Here is a 9,962-nt window from a genome sequence, read left to right as displayed (position 1 = left end):
TCTTCTTGTAAGTATTCCTACATCCTTATCCCCTGTTATTTGCTTTGGATCATGATGCAACTTTACATACCTAGGAATGATCTTAGTTGATTCCTCTTTCTTTTCCTCTTCACCTTCATCTTCATCTTCATCTACTGCAGCATATACTGGTGTAGGAACACTATTACTTGTACTCGGTTTTTTTGCAACTGGTTCCCAGAAGGTTACACTCAGTTCATCTACCACTCGCTTGCTGTTGGTTTCCTTAGGTTTCTCAGAGGTTTCATCAACTCTAACATTGATACTTTCAACAATTCTCTAAGTCCTATCGGTAAAACACTTGAGAGCTTTGCTCTTGGTGGAATACCCTAGGAATATTCCCTTATCACATTTTGCATCAAACTTTCTCTAGTGTTCACTTCTCTTGATATAACACTTGCTACCAAATACTCTAAAGTAGCTTCCTACTCGAGTCTTACTGGTCCAATACTCATAAGGATTTTTATCCTTACCTTTCTTGATGAGTACCCAGTTCATAGTCTAGACTGCAGTGCTCACTGCTTCTCTCCAAAAAGTGTGAGCAACCTTCCCTTGAATCAACATCATTCTAACTACTTCAACTATAGTCCAATTATTCCTTTCTGCTAGGCCATTCTACTGTGGAGTCTGGGGGGTAGAGAGTTGCCTCTTGATGTCATTCTCTTCACAGTACTTATTGAATTCACTAGAAGTGAACTCACCTCCTTGGTCGGTTCTAAGGCATTTAATCCTCTTACTGCTTTCCTTTTCAACTACTACTTTGAAGGCTTTAAAATTTCCAAAAGCTTCAGACTTGTCTTTCAAGAATGTGACCCACATCATTCTTGAGCAATCATCAGTGAAAATCATAAAGTATCTATCTCCCTGAACACTCCTAGTTTTCATAGGACCACACAAATCAGTATGCACAAGATCAAGTAAATTATCTGTTGTGAAAGATTTACCTTTGAAGGTTGAGGAAGACATTTTCCCCAGTTGACATTCTCTGCACAAAGGATTCTTTGGTTTGTTCAGCATGGGAAATCCTCTAACTGCCTTGATCTTACTGGCCTTCACAATATTATCAAAATTTACATAGCAGAGTCTCATATGCCATATCCAACTGTCATCAAACTTATCCATTCGACATTGACTAATACTTGTATTTAACTGAAATAAGTTACCTCTGGTCTGCATACCGATGGCCATCATTTCACCACTCTTTTCTTTTATTTTACACACTCCACCTTTGAATTCCAGAGTGAGTCCTTTATCATTCAGCTGGGCAACACTCAAAAGGTTATGCCTAAGACCTTCTACCCAATACACATTATCAACACTTATTTTTCCATTTATAGAGATGGGCCCTTTGCCTTTTACCATACATGGTGCATCATTACCAAATCAGACTACACCTTTATCATACTCTTCCAAAGACATAAACTTTTTTCGATTACCAGTCATGTGGTGAGAACATCCACTATCAATAATCCACTCATTAGAATTATCAAAGCGAGAGACAAGAGCCTTCTTGTCTGACACATCTTCCTTAATGGCTACAAACACTATGTCTTTGCTTTCTTCATCTTCTGATTCATCATCAGTGACACCTTCATCGACTGCAACAAGACAGTTTCTCCTATTTCCTCCTTTGAAATTTTTTAACTTCTCTGGTTTGTCCTTATTGTCACTATTAGGACAGTTGGTAGCAATGTGTCCTGTCCTATTGCAATAAAAATGTTTCAAAGGGAGCTTACCTTTGTATTTTCCAATTCCCTTAGGATGTCTCTTGGCAAGAAGAGCTTCAAACTCCATCAGGATCTCCTCATCATCCATATCTCTACTTTGTCTAGGTTCATAGCTGGTACCAACTTCTTTTCCCTTTCTAGATAGTGCAGCAGATGCTCTAAAGGATGATTTAGTCTTCTGAACATTGTCATCATAACTATTTAGCTCATATGCGGTCAACTTAGCAATGATGGAGTGTAGGGATACCTTTGTCTTGTCAATCGATCTCAACTCCTGAATAGCGGCAAGCCTTATTGCATAGACCGGTAACAAGGATCTCAAAGCTTTGCTAACAATGGTGGGATAATCCATTGTACCTCCTACACTCTTGATGTCTCCAACAACAGTTTTAATTATTATCCCATATTGTTGAATGGTCTCTCCTTCAACCATCTGCATGTCTTCAAATTTTCCCCTAAGGCTCTCTTCCTTAGCTTGCTTCACATGCTCATCACCGCCATAGATAGTCTCCAGAGTATCCCATACATCTTTGGGATTGTCTTTATCTTGAACATCTATAAACTCAATGTCAGATAGACTACTGATAAGAGCTTCCATGACTTGTCCATTCTCCTGAATCTCTATTCTTTGATCATTAGCGATAGTACTGGTAGGGACAACATAAGTATTCTCAACATAGTTCTAGTATTGAGCACACATGCTTTTAATTTAGATCTTCATTCTATCCTTCCATATCTTAAAGTTATCTCTATTGAATTTAGGACCTTCCCGCTTCATCATTAGAATAGGATCTTTTCCTCAAGCGGTTAAGCTTATAGCACCGAGGACCTAGAGGACACTCTAATACCAAATGATTAATAATGATGAATAGTAAATAATCAACAGGTACTGAGAGGGGGGGTGAATCATTACAGACAAAAATTTCTCTAACAACTTAAACTGCAAAGACTGCACTAACTGACAAACATCACCAACCTAAACCAAGACAATACCGGTAAAACATAGTAAAACCGTAAAAGACATAAATTAGTAACACTTAGAACTTCTCAAAACCTAATATCTCATCTCAACTTCACCCATATGCTCAAGCAAGTAATACATCAAAAATACAATGACCATCAGATCAGCGTGCATTACCGCTTAACAAAAAACACTAAATCATCACATGAAAAAGAATCACACATAACACACTGATTTTTCACATGGAAACCCAACTGGGAAAAACCACGGTGGGGATGAATACCCACAAGTTGTTCTTGAACTCTTCTGAAGTCCACTCTATTAGGATCCTAGTCCAGTTAAAGACTTTACAACAGGTTCTACTAGGAACCAATCTTGCTAGGGATCACCCGGTTAAGGGATGGCTAAATACCTGGTTAGAGGTTAAAACCTTGTTAAAAGTTACCTCGCAAGAGGATTTGAAGAGCTCAATGATTTTGAGTCACCTTGTTAAAGGATTTACAAAAATCCTGTTAAAGATACCCGGTAAAGGGATTTTCCAACTGCTGAAATGGTTAGAAGTCAACAGGTAATACACTGATCTGATAACAACACTCAATGCCAAGGCAAATCCACTTCAATTCCTTTACATCTGCAATCACACTCTGCTAATCTCTACTCACTTCTCCGGTCTGGCAAGAATCTCCTCACACACATTCATTTGCCAACAACCTCAAATGAAAAGCATCATCAACCTTATAGACAACAATTAGGTCAGTGGCCAAAACCTAAAACCCTAAGCATCTAGGTTAACAATACAGTCGATCCAATCCTGGCCGTTTAATCAAATTACATAGGGTAAAACAATCTTGAACAAATCTCAAGATGTTTTGCATCATCTGTTCTTCACCACTTCTGGAAGTTGATAACTCATCACCCGCTCTCCACTATTTACTAAGATTTTGCACATTCCTGAGGTAGATAGATTCAATCTTCTCATGCAAGATCATCAAGGAAATCCTTCACACGCACAAGGATGGCATGGCAACATGATCTAATCTTTATTTCAATGCTAACTCATCACAAGATGTCATCGGTTGAATTGCACAGACTTGGAATGCATCAGTCGGAAACCTTGAAGCTGAGACTACCAACCGGTTGTCATATCAAATGAAACCCCGATACAAAATTTGCATATACCGGTTCACTTGCTAGTTTATGTCCTTCAACATACCGATTCACACTTCATCATATTGACATCAATGACAACATACATTATCACCATGTCATCAAACTCTGCACATATGCCAACAATTGACTCCTTTTAGAGTGGCATCTGAGAATATTGTTCGTTCCTCTACCATTGTTAATAATTCCAACCTTGACTCAGTTTTAGAAAGATAGACTTAGATAGGAATTAGTGTATCTTTTGGACAGTTTTATTAATGTTTTGTGCAGTTAAAGGTGGGGGTAGATCAACTTTCAGTCTAGGTACAAACCTTTTTTCTCTTCTTTCATAAAACTCTTCTCTCTATCTTTTCCCTGTCAGAGCATAGATTAGTTTTACCAGTGTTGGGTTGGTCCAACACCTGCACTAAGATTGAATAGGAAGCCAACCTATTTTTTGGAGACTCAACCTCACAATCTACAAGTCCCACACTTGGGAGGTTGTTTCCATGTTTCACAAGGTTAGTGATCAAGTCTGGTCTTTAAGGGTGCAAAATTTTGTGACATCAATTTTTGGCATGCCCGATGGGACTAGCTTAAAGACTTCAAGATGAATTTATGCATCCTGCAGTTCCAATACAAGCCACCAACCATACCATAGTTTTTGGCACACCTAGTGGGATTGTTGAACTTTTAGCTCATAGATGACCATCTAGGGTACAAACTCTTAGTCACTAGTCATATCTTTGCTAATCTTGGTGTGTGGATTAGTAACTCAGCCTTTGGAGGTAGCAAATCACATACCTGGTGACTCTTTACAACAAATCTACTGGTTAAGAAGTTTAGCACCCAAAACACCTGAAGGCTTGGTGTGCCCTTCAGTTTCAAGCCTTTGGAGGCAATCATTCTTCAAGCACCTATCTTGGTGATCTTGGTATGTCACCTTTTCTCTCTGGTAGGAAAGATATTTTTTCCTTTTCATAGCATTTTATGTAACAAAGATCATATTTCAAATGCATCAATAGGAACTCCTACAATGGGTGCAATTTCTATTCAACCCCATTTTTTAAAAATACTAATCAGCCCTCCCCATCCTACCAGCATGAACAAACTAGGACTTCTCCTAGTTTTAGCTCAAAAAATACTTTTTCTCCAGCAGTAGGTGGGTATTTCCCTAAATCTTACCACCCACCCACCCCTACTCAGCCTTCTTATCAGCTTAGCCCATCCCAAAAGGGTGAGATAGAGCTCCTTAAAGAGGCTATGGTGTCACAAGAAACTCAAGGGTTAAGAGATACTATGATGATGGTATGATGAATCAATAAGGATCTAGACAACTACTAATAGAGGGGGTGAATCAATAGATAGAAAACTGACTAAAATTTCACCAAACTCAAAAACAACCTCTCAAGTCAATCTCATAACTAACTGGTTCAAACACTGAACTACAAACTTCAATATCACTATCAAGTATACTGGTTTGACTAGCATATCAAAATAACAGTATAACAACTCTGAAACTCTCAAAATCTTTTAACCAAAACATCCAAATACTCTATTGACAAAATTAAAAGCACATTTCAGATTACTATTGGTCATCTTATCATATCTAAGTCGATTTAGCAGTTAAGAAAATTAACCGTAGCAAACACAACCACAAAAATATTCACCACTTGACACAATGATTTTGACGTGGAAACCCAAATGGGAAAAACCACAGTGGGGATGAATACCCATGATAATTCTGAACTATTCTGAAGTTCACCCTGTTAGGAGTCAAGCCTGTTAAAGCTTTACAAAAAGTCTTGTTAAGAACAGATCCTGTTAGGGACCACCCGGTTAAGGGATTGACTGGAATGCCCTATTAGAAGCAATACCCTGTTAGGAGTAACCTAGATAGAGGATTTGAAATCCAAGCTAATGGATCACTTGGTTAGAGGATTTAGATAACACTAAGTCTGTTAGAGCTTATCTGGTTAAGGGATTTAACTGTTGTAATTGTTAGAGAACAATAGGGGTTTGCTGATCTGGTGAATAGCACTACTCTGCTTGATCAGACCCTTTTCATGCTCCTATTTGCCTACACACATACTGCAAATGCACCTTCTAGTTCGACAACCAATCACTCTTACACTTAACCAAAATTGCCAACACTACAACAAAACAACTCATCGACCTTATAAGCAAAACAATAGGTCAGTAACACATCACAAACCTAAGATCTCATAGAGATTACAAACAAATCGGTTCAAGTATGACCTTTGGATTATATAACAATCATTGCACATTATTCAAGACAACCTCAACCGCTCCTTGATCACCACTTCATCAATCCCTATAACTCATCACACGGTTTCCACTTCATGCAATGTACTCGCTCATTCCCAAGATAAAATCTTTATATCTATGCGCCAAAAACCATTTGAAACTCTTCACATACAACATGCATATGTGGCATAATCATTACCGTTCATCATTTGATCATAAACCAATACAACCTATTCACCAAGCTCCATCGGTTAGGGTTTAGCACATCAATAGGTAGGGTTACCAGTTGATCTCACTGCTTCTCAAGTAATACCGGTTTACTTCACTAGCTTACCTACCGGTTGCAAAAAAAACATCATAACAACATCATTACCAATTATAATTGACATCAATGACAACATAATAGTTCATCAATGCAATCTTCATGCAAATGCCAACAATCTCCCCCTTTGTCATTAATGGCAATGCAAATATCAATACCCTTGATTGTGATGATTGTGTATAGGAATCTTGGTTTACATTTTACCATGTACTCTCCTTCAACTGAGTCACCATGTCTTAAGCTGGTTACTGACTATAGATCTTCTCTTTTTCAATCATACAATTCTTCTCCCCATAATCATATAGTTCTTCTCCCCCTTTGACAACAATGCCAAAGTGAAAGTAAAACATGCAGTGTCATACTTCACTGTTTTGCATCAACAATCTGCAACTTGATGCTTCCCCTGTGGAATAGCTCCACTCTACACCAATCTTACTACAAGATTCTTCAATGAGCTTTAGGACTGATGTATTCCACATCTACTCAATTGGCCTCATGTAGGGGCACAACCCCTAGTTGACCTCTAAGATACTCAAAAGTAGTCTTAGGCAAAGTTTTAGTAAAGATATTTGCTAGCTTCTCCTTAGTAGATACATGCTCCAATAACACATCTTTACTCTACACTTTCTCCCTCAAGAAATGATATTTCAACTCAATGTGCTTGGTTCTAGAATGCAACACCGAGTTCTTTGAAATATTTATTGCATTGGTGATGTCACATAAAATCTTTACTGGTTATGTAATCTTCGGCTTGAATCCTTCCAGAATGTGTTTCATCCAGATTGCATGGGTACAATTCATATATGTTGCAACATATTCAGCTTTAGTAGTGGACTGTGATGTACAACTCTTCTTCTTGCTGCTCCAAGATACAAGTCTTCCTCCAAGAAAAAATGCACCACCAGTTGTTCTCTTCCTATCATCAACATTACCTGCCTAGTTTGCATCTGTATAAACCTTCAAATCAAAGTTACCTATATATGGATACCATAATCCATAGTCAATAGTATCTTTCACATATCTGAATATCCTTTTGGTTGCAATCAAGTGTGTCTCCTTTGGATTCTCCTGAAATTTGGCAACTAAACCAACTGCATGAGCAATATTCGGTTTGCTATGAACATAATGTAGTTTCCCTATCATTGATATGTACTCCTTTTCATCAACAGATGTGAAATCATCTTCCTTAGACAGTTTACAACATGTAACCATTGGTGTCCCAGCTGGTTTATAGTTACTCATTCCAAATGTCTTCAATACCTCTTTCACATACTTAGACTGTGTGATAAAAATACCACTCTTCATCTGCTGAATTTGCAAACCTATGAAGAATTTTATCTCTCCTACTAGAGACATTTCAAATTCACTTTTCATCTCATTTGCAAAGTCATCACTCATGCCATCGTTGCCTCCAAATATGATATCATCTACAAACACCTCACTAACTAGTATCTTATATCCTGTAGATTTGAGATATATATTGATGTCTTCACTGGTTCTCTGTAAACCTATCTTCATCAGATGTGAATGAAGCCTTTCATCCCATGCTCTCGTTGCTTGCTTCAAACCATATAATGCCTTGTGCAGTTTACACACCATATCATTTGCATCAGTCAAAGCATAACCATCTGGCTGCTCAATGTATACTTATTCTTCCAGTATTCCATTTAGAAATGTCGACTTCACATCCATCTGATATACTTTGAATCCCTTATATGCTGCAAATGCAAGTAGAGTCCTAACACCTTCCAATCTAGAAACTGGTGCAAATTTCTCACCATAGTTTTCTCCTTCTTCATGTGCATAACCTTTGCATACCAATATAGCTTTGTTTCTGACTACTACTCCATCTTCATTCATTTTATTCCTGAATACCCATTTAGTACCTATCACATTTTTATTCACCAGTCTGGGTACTAGGGTCCATTTATTGTTCTTCTCAATCTAGTAAAGATCCTCTTCCATAGCTTTAATCCATTGATCATCTCCAAATGCTTTCTTAGTAGTTCTAGGCTCAATAGTGGAGATCATGCAAGAATTCTCTCTAATTATTCTTCTGGTTAATATTCCAACATCTTTATCTCCAATAATCTAGTCAAGATTATGATTGAGTCTCACATACCTTGGAATGACATGATCATTATCTTCATGTTCTTCTTCCTCACTATCATCATCTTCTTCTGAATCTACCTGTTCCAGTTGAACTGGTACTACAACATTCACTTCACTAGCTTCTGGGTTCTGGTTCCAAAATCAGAATGTAAGGTTCATATTCCTTCTTTTCCTTACTAGTTTCTCCTAAAACTTCAGGAAACTCATCCACTCAGACATCAACACTCTCAATAATTCTTTGTGTCTGGTTATTGTAACATTTGTAGGCCTTATTCTTGGTGGAGTAACCAAGAAATATGCTTTCATCATGTAAGGCCCTCCCCAACCTAGCTTTGATTAACTTAGTTGACCATGTTTGACCCTATTAATAAATGCTATAATTCAATAGGATGGGCTATGTTAGACAGACAGATTGGTGAGAAAATTAATTGAACCAGGTTATGGAATCATTTCACCTTGTGGTGTACATTTTGATGTGTTATGAATTTGAAATCCTAGATGATCCACTGATTGAATAATCTTGATCTGACGTATGTTAGCTATATCTAAATTTGCAGAACTTTATTATGAGGTTGGAAATATGATGTGTATCTTATGAATGAATGAAATTTATAAGGATTGTGATAATTATTTATGTGAATTGCTTTGGATACATGGTAAATTGATTTGTATGATGGCAATTGTATGCAGAGTGATTGAAGTGTAGTCTTAGTTATATGTTTAAAATCATATGAAATTATTTGGGAATTACTAATGTGCAATTGAGATGCGCAGGAAAAAATATCCATATGACCATGGAAACATTATGGAGAACCAAAACCTAGACCTATGTAAGTTCATAAAACTAGGGTTTGTCTATTTGGAGAGACAACACCCCGTATGTATCGTATTTTATTTTTGAAAGTGAATGTTGCATGTGTGTTAAATTGAATTTATTAATTTGTGTAAATCCAACAAGAGACAAATTTCATGTGTAATTTTGTAAAAGTAGTTTTATTGTGTCACTTGACACATGTGTTGATTTATGTCTTGATTTTTGAATTGTCTCTTGGAGGGAGTTGTTTCAACCATAGCTTTTTCAAATATTTGAATGTGGTTCTAAATTTTCCTTGGGTAGAGAATCTTTGGGGTGGTCAACTTAGGTTTGACCCGAAAGTTAACTTCAGATGGGTTTAAAAGGGGTCAAATAGACTCCTAGGGGTAGTTTATAGGTTTTTTCTAAAGCCCATAAGGTATACCTATGGGTTAGGAGTATTTTTAGGCATGTGACAACTCCCATGTGGTTGTTTAGTCACCTCAAAAAGTGGGTTTCCTAAGGTGAGCGAAAATTGAATTTAGAAGGCACCATCTAGGTTAGTTAACCTTCCTTTTGGATGTGAGATCCCTTTCCCACTTTCTCTTACCTTTC

This window comes from Cryptomeria japonica, chromosome 4, assembly GCF_030272615.1.
Source record: "Cryptomeria japonica chromosome 4, Sugi_1.0, whole genome shotgun sequence".
NCBI lineage: Eukaryota > Viridiplantae > Streptophyta > Pinopsida > Cupressales > Cupressaceae > Cryptomeria > Cryptomeria japonica.
The sequence above is the reverse complement of the archived record's forward strand: the minus strand, read 5'-3'. Positions refer to the sequence as shown.